Here is a 10,065-nt window from a genome sequence, read left to right as displayed (position 1 = left end):
CACCGCCATCAGCAGGTGGTGCACCTGCCTGTCCAGCATTGACATGATCATCCAGAACATCTGAAAGAACATCAGGACTTCCAGGGATGCGTTCCCATCCATTCTGCTCACAGAATTCAGCACTACTGCTGACTAGAACCCGTGTTTGATCTCCATCTCGGTAAGCAAATCTCTAGCTATGCAAGCTGGGCTCGTACCCACAGAAAATCATTTCCTGCACCTTGGGACCACCTTCCTTGCGCTCGGCACGTGGTACAGAGACCATCGCTTAAGAACCAAAAACGCGAAAGAAGTGTACCTTCGGCATCTTGCCATGCAACAGGAAATAGGGTGTGTTCCCTACATCAGAACAATAAACCCTGTTAAAAACAAAGCTGGCAGTCTGCTGTGCCTCTCTCCAGAACCTTTGGGATAGACCTGCTTCCGCGAACATGGCCTCAGTGGCTGCCTGGAGCGTCCTGTTCCGATGCTCGGCAAGTCCGCATGTTGTTGTTGTTCAGTCGTTCAGTCGTGTCCGACTCTTCGTGACCCCATGGACCAGAGCACGCCAGGCATGCCTATCCTTTACTGCCTCTCGCAGTTTGGCCAAACTCATGCTAGTAGCTTCGAGAACACTGTCCAACCATCTCATCCTCTGTCGTCCCCTTCTCCTTATGCCCTCCATCTTTCCCAACATCAGGGTCTTTTCTAGGGAGTCTTCTCTTCTCATGAGGTAGCCAAAGTACTGGAGCCTCAACTTCAGGATCTGTCCTTCTAGTGAGCACTCAGGGCTGATTTCTTTGAGAATGGATAGGTTTGATCTTCTTGCAGTCCATGGGACTCTCAAGAGTCTCCTCCAGCACCATAATTCAAAAGCATCAATTCTTCGGCGATCAGCCTTCTTGATGGTCCAGCTCTCACTTCCGTACATTACTACTGGGAAAACCATAGCTTTAACTATACGGACCTTTGTCGGCAAGGTGATGTCTTTGCTTTTTAAGATGCTGTCTAGGTTTGTCATTGCTTTTCTCCCAAGAAGCAGGCGTCTTCTAATTTCTAAGTCCGCATACCTGTGAAGAAAGTGGGTTAGTCACTCTGTGCTTAATCCCCCCTCTCACAGAAGAAAGCTTTCAGCAAGGACCCAAGGAACTCCTCGCATCTGTCAATCTGAAAACAGCCTACTCTGGTAGAGAACTGCTGTTCCACCTGTGAAACCCAACCTTCAATCAGCGACGCTGCTTCACTCGGCTCCTTGAGCAACGTAATCCACCCGTGGTGAGTAAGCGAGTCAACCACACACAAAGAATAATACACTCCCCCCAGGCTGGCCTCTGGCATCCGTGCAGAGATGTCAACATGAATTAGGGCAAAGGGTCAAGTGGTAACCCTTTCGGACCTGGGGTAGCTGGACATCTTCACTTTGACTTTGCACACCCTGCAATCAAGAAAGTCGTCACATGCCCTCAATTTGCACCTTTCAGAAAACTCAGGCTGCTTCAGCACACTGTCCCAGTGGCAATGTGCCAGCCTCTTGTGTCACAGATGTGCGCACATGTGGTGCATGGGCACAGTGGTGCACTGAGCCTGTACCGCATCAGTGCTACCTCCACCTGTACCTGCTTGAGGCGTCTCAACAGCAAACACCCCATCTTCGCTGCATTCCACTCGAACCAGCAACTTTCCACTCCTGGAAATATAACAGCTGTTAGTTTCAAAATAGACAACAAAACCATCAGACAGAAGGGTTGACACAGACAACAAACACACTTCCATGCCAGGAAGCACAAAAGCTTGCAGTTCTGTCCCTAGAAAACTTGCATAGACAGTCCCCATAGAGTCAGGCATTGTCTTGCGTCCATCAGTCAGTTCCACGAACTGCTCTGTAGAAATGGACCTGCAGTTCCTCACATGTCCACCGGATGGGACAATGTGGTGGGACGCTATACTGTCAATCACCCATTGTAGCTGACTGGTGTTGGCCTTAGACACCGTTGACATGGCAGCTGAAGTAAGATAGCAGGTATTATCTTCCTTCTGGCCTCTGAAGCTCTCTCGAGTCCCATGCTCAGCCTCACGCGTGATCTGCCGGTTGCCATGAGAAACGACCTTGGCACTATCTCTAGCCGGACACTGATCTGGAGAAACACATCCAAAACAAAGCTTTGCAGCATTGGCCTTCACAGTGGCTTCAGACTTGAAAAAAAAAACCCTTCCATCTCTGGGAACATAGCCTGTGGCTACCTGACCCCCCTGCTTTCCTTGTCATCATTGCTCTACACCAGCCATACGACCCGACAGGACATTAAGCCCATCTGGGGGCAGGTCTTCCAAAGCCTCTTCAGCCGGTCCCTCATGGACACGGGCTAGAGCTTCCCACACCTCACGGGCGCTGCCCAAACCATCAATGTGGTGGTATTGGGTTGCATCAACACTCTCAGCAAGCATCCCTCTGGCCCTCTCATCTCTGTGTTGAGTAGCAGCTGTGACCTCCCATGCCTCTGGATCTGTGCCAGGAAGCAGTGAGGGTGGTGGTGCTTGTTCCATTCTCATGGCCCATGGACTCCCTGTTGTGATATCAGTACAAGCCGAGCTGCGAAGAGCCTCATCAGCGAGGTCACCTGACCAAGAGTCATGTTTCACGTGTGGGAATCACGGCAGCTATACCAGCTCCCACACAAGTGATGTCATTGTAATTTACTGTTGTATTCCTTACTTTCAGTCCTGCGTCAGGAGATGCAGACGCTTTAATAGACAGCTCGTAAATAACAAGCTGGCTACGCAGAGACATTCTGCTCTTTATCTACAATAAAGTAGGTTTTAGCCAAAAGGCTTGTGTGTGTTGTTTTCAAGCTGGGAGCAACCGCATATTACATTGTGCCCCTGGACTCCAGAAGCCAGAGGGCAAGGAAGCTTCGTCCGCCTTGGGGTCAGTCTCTCAACCTGCCCCCGCGGGAAGTTTTCATAACACTCCCTCCATCTTCCCAGGGATTGTAGCGTACTCACAGTTCTGTAGCTTTCCACCCAGCTCCAAAGATAGGGAGTTTCACCAGAGAGGTACCACTGCTTTCTGCAGGCCTCTATCTGGGCTTTGCTGCCTTTGTAGTTCTGGCAGCAAGTTGCAGACAGCCAAGCCATTTAGCAGACTGCTGGCTGCTTCTGCGAGCACAGCAACAATCCCTGGACACTGCAACAGAGTCCCAGTCCAGGGTAGTTTCTCTGGACCTCCTCAGAACTAGGAAAACGTAAAGAGTCCATAACCTGTGTACGTTTTGAGCTGTGAAAGCCTCAAAACAGTGTAGCACTTGGAAAATGGTGTCCAGCAGCGCTTCCACTTCTCAGCTTATCCGCTTACCAGCAGTGTTCAGCAAACTTCTGCGCAACGGTGTGTGTGCCTTCTTCCCAGCATTATAAAATCCACAGACACAAGCTTGTTCCTAATCTAGCAAGCTTTATTTACAAGAATAAATCACGGACACTCCCGGAGATACACAAGACATGTCTCCGGTTTAAAACCGAAACCAGAATGTACAAAAAAACAAAGGTGTCACATATCACATAGGCTTCTGTATAGCAATACCCGGATGTGTGACATCATCCTCCCTGTGGGCGGGGTGAATCTCTTGGGCTTGTTAACCCTATAAGCTCCAAACCTCTCTCTCCCTTTCTCTCTCTCTCTCTCTCTCTCTCTCTCTCTCTCTCTCTCTCTCTCTCTCTTTGGAGCAGACTTGACACTGTACAACAGGGCTGTTCATAGTCTCATGATATGCTCAGGTGTGGTCTGTTGCTCTGGCTGAGAAACTGACCTGTCAGGTCAGGGTGGCCAGATGCAAAATAAGTCCTTTATCCTTCTACAACACCTGCCATCCATTTGTCTCCCAAATGAGAAGCGAAATTTGATTGTGACGACCTTCCATGGAAAGATATAAACTTGTTGACATCACACAGAAGTCAAATTATATCCTTAAAAACAGTGTGGGGATTTGCTGGTGTTTAAAGTTATGAGAAAACTCATGTGATATCTGCAAATTCACTCTTTGGTGCATAAATTACCACTGTATCAGATACCAGTTTTCTCTTCAAAAGTCAAAATGCAGGAGGCTTTAGGAGCAAAGAGTATTGTTTTACATCAGCCCCAGGAGCTTGTAGACCACCTTTTTTCCATCAAAGGTTATCTCACTGGCCAGGGCATTTTTGCACCACTTTAGTGGTGGTGTTCGTCATATTCAATGTGGGAATGTTGTGGGTAGCAGTAGACGATATATTGATTAAATATTATCCCTCCTAACTCAAGCTAGTGGGAATATTCATACAGCAGGGTACATTCCCCTCTTTACACAGCAGGAAGCTAGTTGCAGATTCGTTAGAATTTCTCAAGTTCTATTATTCCTGGTAAGACCCCTTTGATTCCCTCCTAAAAGAATAAAGACACAACAGTCTTGTTCAAAAGTAACAATAAGAAGTTTACTCACGGTCAGAGCACAGTGTGATCCCTGAAGGCAGGCTTTAAGCTTTAGGCTTCAGTGGATTTACCCATATGGATATATCCCTGTACTGCTGGCTAGGAACCAGCAGTGCAGTCCAGGAGGCAAAAGGAGGCAAAAAGAGGGGGAGATGGCTTCGTGACTGGCCCTTTTGTGGGGTCTGGAAGGGTCATGTCCACCTACCTGGTCACATTGCAAGAGGAGGATGCTCCAGACCAGGTGTAACAGGAAGTTCAATTGGCTGGAGTAACTTCCCCTGCCTGTGTCCACTCTAGGCAAACAGGAAATGTTGTATTTGACTGCTTATGTTACATCCCACATTCAAGTCTCCATTGGTATGCAGGCTGACTTGCAAATGTGGCTAGAATTCCTTTCTGACTATCATGAGGTGTCATTCTGCACGCAGGCACTCTTGCTCAAAGCTGAGCTACAGGTTATGTCAGCCCCTGCAGGTGGCCATGGCTTTGGGATACTAATCCAAGACCAATGCTGTGCAGGAAAAAATGGCCTGATTACAGTGGTACCTTGGTTCTCAAACTTAATCCATACCGGAAGTCCGTTCCAAAACTAAAGCATTCCAAAACCAAGGCATGTTTTCCCATAGAAAGTAATGCAAAATGAATTAATCCATTCCAGACTTTTATAAACAACCCCTAAAACAGCAATTTAACATGAATTTTACTATCTAACGAGACCATTGATCCGTAAAATGAAAGCAATAATCAATGTACTATGCGGGGCTTTTATCCATTTCTGCTTTCACACAATCAGTCGATCAGTAGCTGAATTGGGTTCCACACAGTCACAAAAACAAATTAACTGAAAAAGCCTCAAAAACAAAAACGCAAAATAAATAGCAAAAACAAAAGCGCCAAACTTAATCCATTCCGGAAGCCCGTTTGACTTCAGATATGTTCGAAAACCAAGGCACAGCTTCTGTTTGGTCCAGGTGCCCTCGAAACAATCGTCGACAACCACATCGGACATCCAGCTTCCAAAAATCATTCGAAAACTGGAACACTTCCAGGTTTTAGGAGTTTGAGAACCAAGGCGTTTGAAAACCAAGGTAGCACTGTATTGGCCTGGGAGCGATATAACCAGGAATCTCACCTTCCTGAAGATTTTCCCTTTGCTGCGGGCAGTTACATTCTGGGCAGAGGTATTTCATAACAGGTCTGTTAGGTTCTGGTGCCAAAACCAGGCTGCTGTATTTACAGTCATACCATGGGTTATGGCCGCTTCAGGTTGTGCGATTTCGGGTTGCGCACCGCACCGAACCCAGAAGTAACGGAATGGGTTAGGTTTCGGCGCTCACACATGCGCAGAAACACTAATTCACACTTTGTGCATGCACAAAAGCCTCGAATTGCATCACGCACATGCGCAGACACATCGGCACAGGTTGCAAACGCACCTCCCACACGGAACGCATTGCAACCTGAGTGTACACTGTATTGTGAATTCACAAACATCCTGCCCCCCCCCCCCCCCCGGGTAATGCACCTGGTGAAGGCTTTCGATATAGTGTCTGTGGCTTAGTGTTCTTTTCATAGTTCAACACATGTCCAGCCTTAGGAATAATATCCCTGATGCCTTCTGTTGGTTCTAGATGGAGCAGTTCCAGGAATTGGCCCCAGGCACATCTCACAATCCAATGCCAAACAGCTTTTGGAAGCTTGGAAGATGAATGCTCAGAGCACTTACTCTCTGACTTGGCACACGGCCCTGGGAGGCTTATCAGCGGGGTTTCAAGGACTTCAGGGGAGCTTAAAAACTCCCAACCTTATTGCCCCTCCCAGTTTCACATTTAATGCATTTCTTGGTTTCCTTGAAAGAGAAGGGACGGGATGTGAACACCATGCCTGGGCATCTTTCTGCATTGGCATTCTTTACCCAAGCTGGAGGAGTGGCAAATTTCACATCCAACTTCCAATTATGTAAGATGCTCGAAGGTTGAACCAGGTTCAACCCTTTCACCCCAGATGGGTGCAAACCTATTACACTCACTTTGTTATTGCTCCTGCGCCAGCAATTCCAGGAACTGTGTTCATCCAGTTATGAGAGTTTATGGTTTCTACTGCAGCCTTGTTGGCACTTTATGGAACCTTTTGCCCCAGAGAATTGATGGCAAGCTGCAAGTCTGATGTCTTTGGCACTGCTTTTTAGAGATGTGACAACCTGTCAGACTCAAGGGGTTCTCTCCTCCCCCGGCAGCATCAAGGATCGAAGAAGAAACAAGAAAGTTCATATTTTGCGGGGTTTTTATTCAGCAATTGTAGCGCTAGACAAGCAGCTCCATCTTAATTCCATAGTGACATTGCTCACTCTGATCCCTCCCCTTCCTTCCCCAGCAACAGCCTGTGGCTCTACAGGAGGCTTCAGGAGTCAATTGTCCTTGGGCCCTTTGCTCTTGAATTCTGAGTAAGTGACGAGTGTGAGCTTCTATGCTCTCCAAGGAACTCTCTGTTGGCAGTTCTCCAACTCCCCCTCCTTCACCTATGATCTCAAAACTTGGCAGCTCAGCATTCTGCCGTAAAACAATCTTGTCTCCCTCTTCTCTGGAAACTACAGGGGAAGGGGGGCTGATTCCCCCCCACACCAGGGGTGGAGCCGGGGGCGGGGGGCAGTCCGCCCTGGGTTCCAGGGGAGGGGGGTGATACTTTGGCCGGCCCTGCCACGCCCTGCCGACGGTCCATGGATGGGCCGTGGGGCAGAGCAGGCTCAGCCCGCAGCCTGCTCACAAACCTGCTCAGCGGCATGCAAGCAGGCTGCAGGGCGAGGCCACTCCACCCCGCGGCCTGTTCGGGGCCCACCTGGCGGCACCACTATGGCACAGCACACATGCGCAGTGCTGCTGGTATGGTTAGTATAAATCAAATGAGATGTCTGAGAAGAGTGTGCGAACAGAAGACTGTCTTATCTCTTCCATCTGAGCGTGTTATTGTACTGTACTTTCATGCAACAGTTGTTCTGCCAGAGGTTGGAGAACACAGAGATGATTATGGGTTGTCTGTACAGAATGTAAATAAAACATAGTTTAGATCTATGGATGTTTCCTTCTTCTTGCTATGTGATGCCAGAAGACTTGTGTGCCCTTTTCATAAGAGAGGCACTCTGGAGTGAAGGGACATGCCATTCCAGAGATGTGCCTACTGGGAGATTCTCAGAGGTTCTGGGGGTTTGCCGCCTCCCCAAGAGCATTTGCCAACAGAATGGTAGCAGAGGATGGTTACGATCCATCACCTACTCTAGAGTAACAATGGTGATTCTTCATTCTGGGGGGAGCCTGTGGCTGCTGCGTTGAAACTGTGTTCCTGCCGGAGGAGAGAATGAAGTTAGCTGTGTGCTGCTGCACTGTGTGAGTACCCTTTGATATATGAGGCCAATGAACCTCCAAAAAATGCAAGCCTTAATTGCCAGGAGTCTTCCGGAGCTTGCTGGAAGATTTATTACTGCATACTGATAGCTGCTGTAGAAGCTGCTGTGGGACCTTTGGCTGCAAATAAAAGCCAAAATGGATTCCAGGCAAGGAATCGGTATGCTGTCCAGTCCACCGTTGATGGACGACAATTATGCTGGTTGGTCACAGAAAATGGAGGTTGTTTTAGTGAGGCAACAGCTGTTCCATGTGATCGAAGACCCAATCCCACTGCAACTGGATAAAGTATGGCGTGACCAAAACAGACAGGCAAGAGCTGTAATTACCCTGTCTTTAGCTGATGACCAGCTGATTCATGTCCGGGATTTAGTCACCGCACAGGGGGTGTGGGAGTCTTTGAGAGATGTTCATCTCAGAGTAGCAGCAGGAAGCGCTTTGTTGCATTTCCAACTGCTTTCCAATTTGAAGCTGAAAGCTGGAGATAGTCTCCAAAAAAATCTCACGCAGATGAAATATTTGCGTGACCAGTTGATGCAGAGGAACTTTGATCTTCCAGCAGAGTTCTGGAGTACTGACCCAGAAACTGAATAGCTAGATGCCAACAACCTATGTCTTGAAAGACTGAATCCTATAAATAAAGGATTAAAGGATCAGCAGTTACTGCTCTCCTTGTGCAAAGCACTGAGACACCACCTAGTGTGTTTTGACATGCAGTTTTTTTTGACTTCCCTGTCTTCAAAGAGCAGGTAATGTTTGGCTTACTAACAAAAGGCTTATCAAGTGAAGGTGTTGTTAGTGAAAATTCACAGGTGTAAAGTGGAAACAAGCCATATATTCAGAATTTTGAACTGGGAAATATCACCAATTAAAGTCTTTTTGCAAAAAAGAAGAAGTAAACATTTAATTAGGGACGTGGATGGCTCTGTGGGTTAAATCACAGAACCTAGGGCTTGTCAATCAGAAGGTCAGCGGTTCGAATCCCTGCAACGGGGTGAGCTCCAGTTGCTCGGTGCCTGCTCCTGCCAACCTAGCAGTTTGAAAGCACACAGTGCAAGTAGATAAATAGGTACCGCTCCGGCAGGAAGGTAAACAGCGTTTCCGTGCGCTGCTCTGGTTCGCCAGAAGTGGCTTAGTCATGCTGGCCACATGACCCAGAAGCTGTATGCTGGTTCCCTCAGCCAATAAAGCAAGATGAGCGCCGCAACCCCAGAGTTGCCCGCGACTGGAACTAATGGTCAGGAGTCCTTTTACCTTTACTTTTAAACATTTAATGAAGTGTAAAAAAAATTTAAAAGTATAATTTAATGAACTAAACTTTGAGACTAAATTGTGCCAGGAAGTTCAACAGACATGGATCAAGGGCTAAATCTGTATGAACATCCTTTACTGTGCTGAGTTTAAGTTGCTAGTTTCTGGGATTGACTTCAAAATCTTCTTACTGCTCTCTAGTACCGCCTGCTGGCCATGACTGAGCCCATAACTTTGTTAGCTATTTGTGATTTTAAAAAGTCTTACACAAATAGTTGAAGTTACAGGTAGGTAGCCGTGTTGGATCACTGCCTTGTCGTGGCGAAGGGGCTTGAATTACTCAGGGAAGCTATGGACAGGTCAAGATGGACGGGTCATAGTGGAGAGTTTGGACCAAACGTGATCCACCTGGAGAAGGAACTGGCAAGCCACTCCAGTATCTCTGCCAAGAAAACTCCATGGACAAAGACAACAGGCATATAAAAGATATGACGCTGGAAGATGAGCCCCTCAGGTCGGAAGGCGTGCAACATGCTACTGGGGAAGAGCGGAGGACAAGTACAAGTAGATCCAGAGCTGATGAAGCGGCTAGGCCAAAGCCGAAAAGACGCTCAGTTGCAGATATGCCTGGAAGTGAAAGGAAACTCCAATGCTGTAAAGAAAAGTATTGCATAGGAACCTGGAATGTAAGAACCATGAACCTTGGTAAGCTGGATGTGGTAAAAAATGAGATGGCAAGAATAAACATTGACATCCTAGGCATCAGTGAACTAAAATGGACAGGAATGGACGAATTCAGTTCGGATGACTATCATATCTACTACTGTGGGCAGGAATCCCGTAAAAGAAATGGAGTGGCCTCATAGTCAACAAAAGAGTGGCGAAAGCTGTACTGGGATGCAATTTCAAAAATGATAGAATGATCTCGATACGAATCCAAGGCAGACCTTTTAACATCACAGTAATCCAAGTTTATGT

The sequence above is a fragment of the Lacerta agilis genome, chromosome 5 (assembly GCF_009819535.1).
Source record: "Lacerta agilis isolate rLacAgi1 chromosome 5, rLacAgi1.pri, whole genome shotgun sequence".
In the NCBI taxonomy this organism is placed as follows: Eukaryota; Metazoa; Chordata; class Lepidosauria; order Squamata; family Lacertidae; genus Lacerta; species Lacerta agilis.
This window is presented reverse-complemented; position numbering follows the sequence as displayed.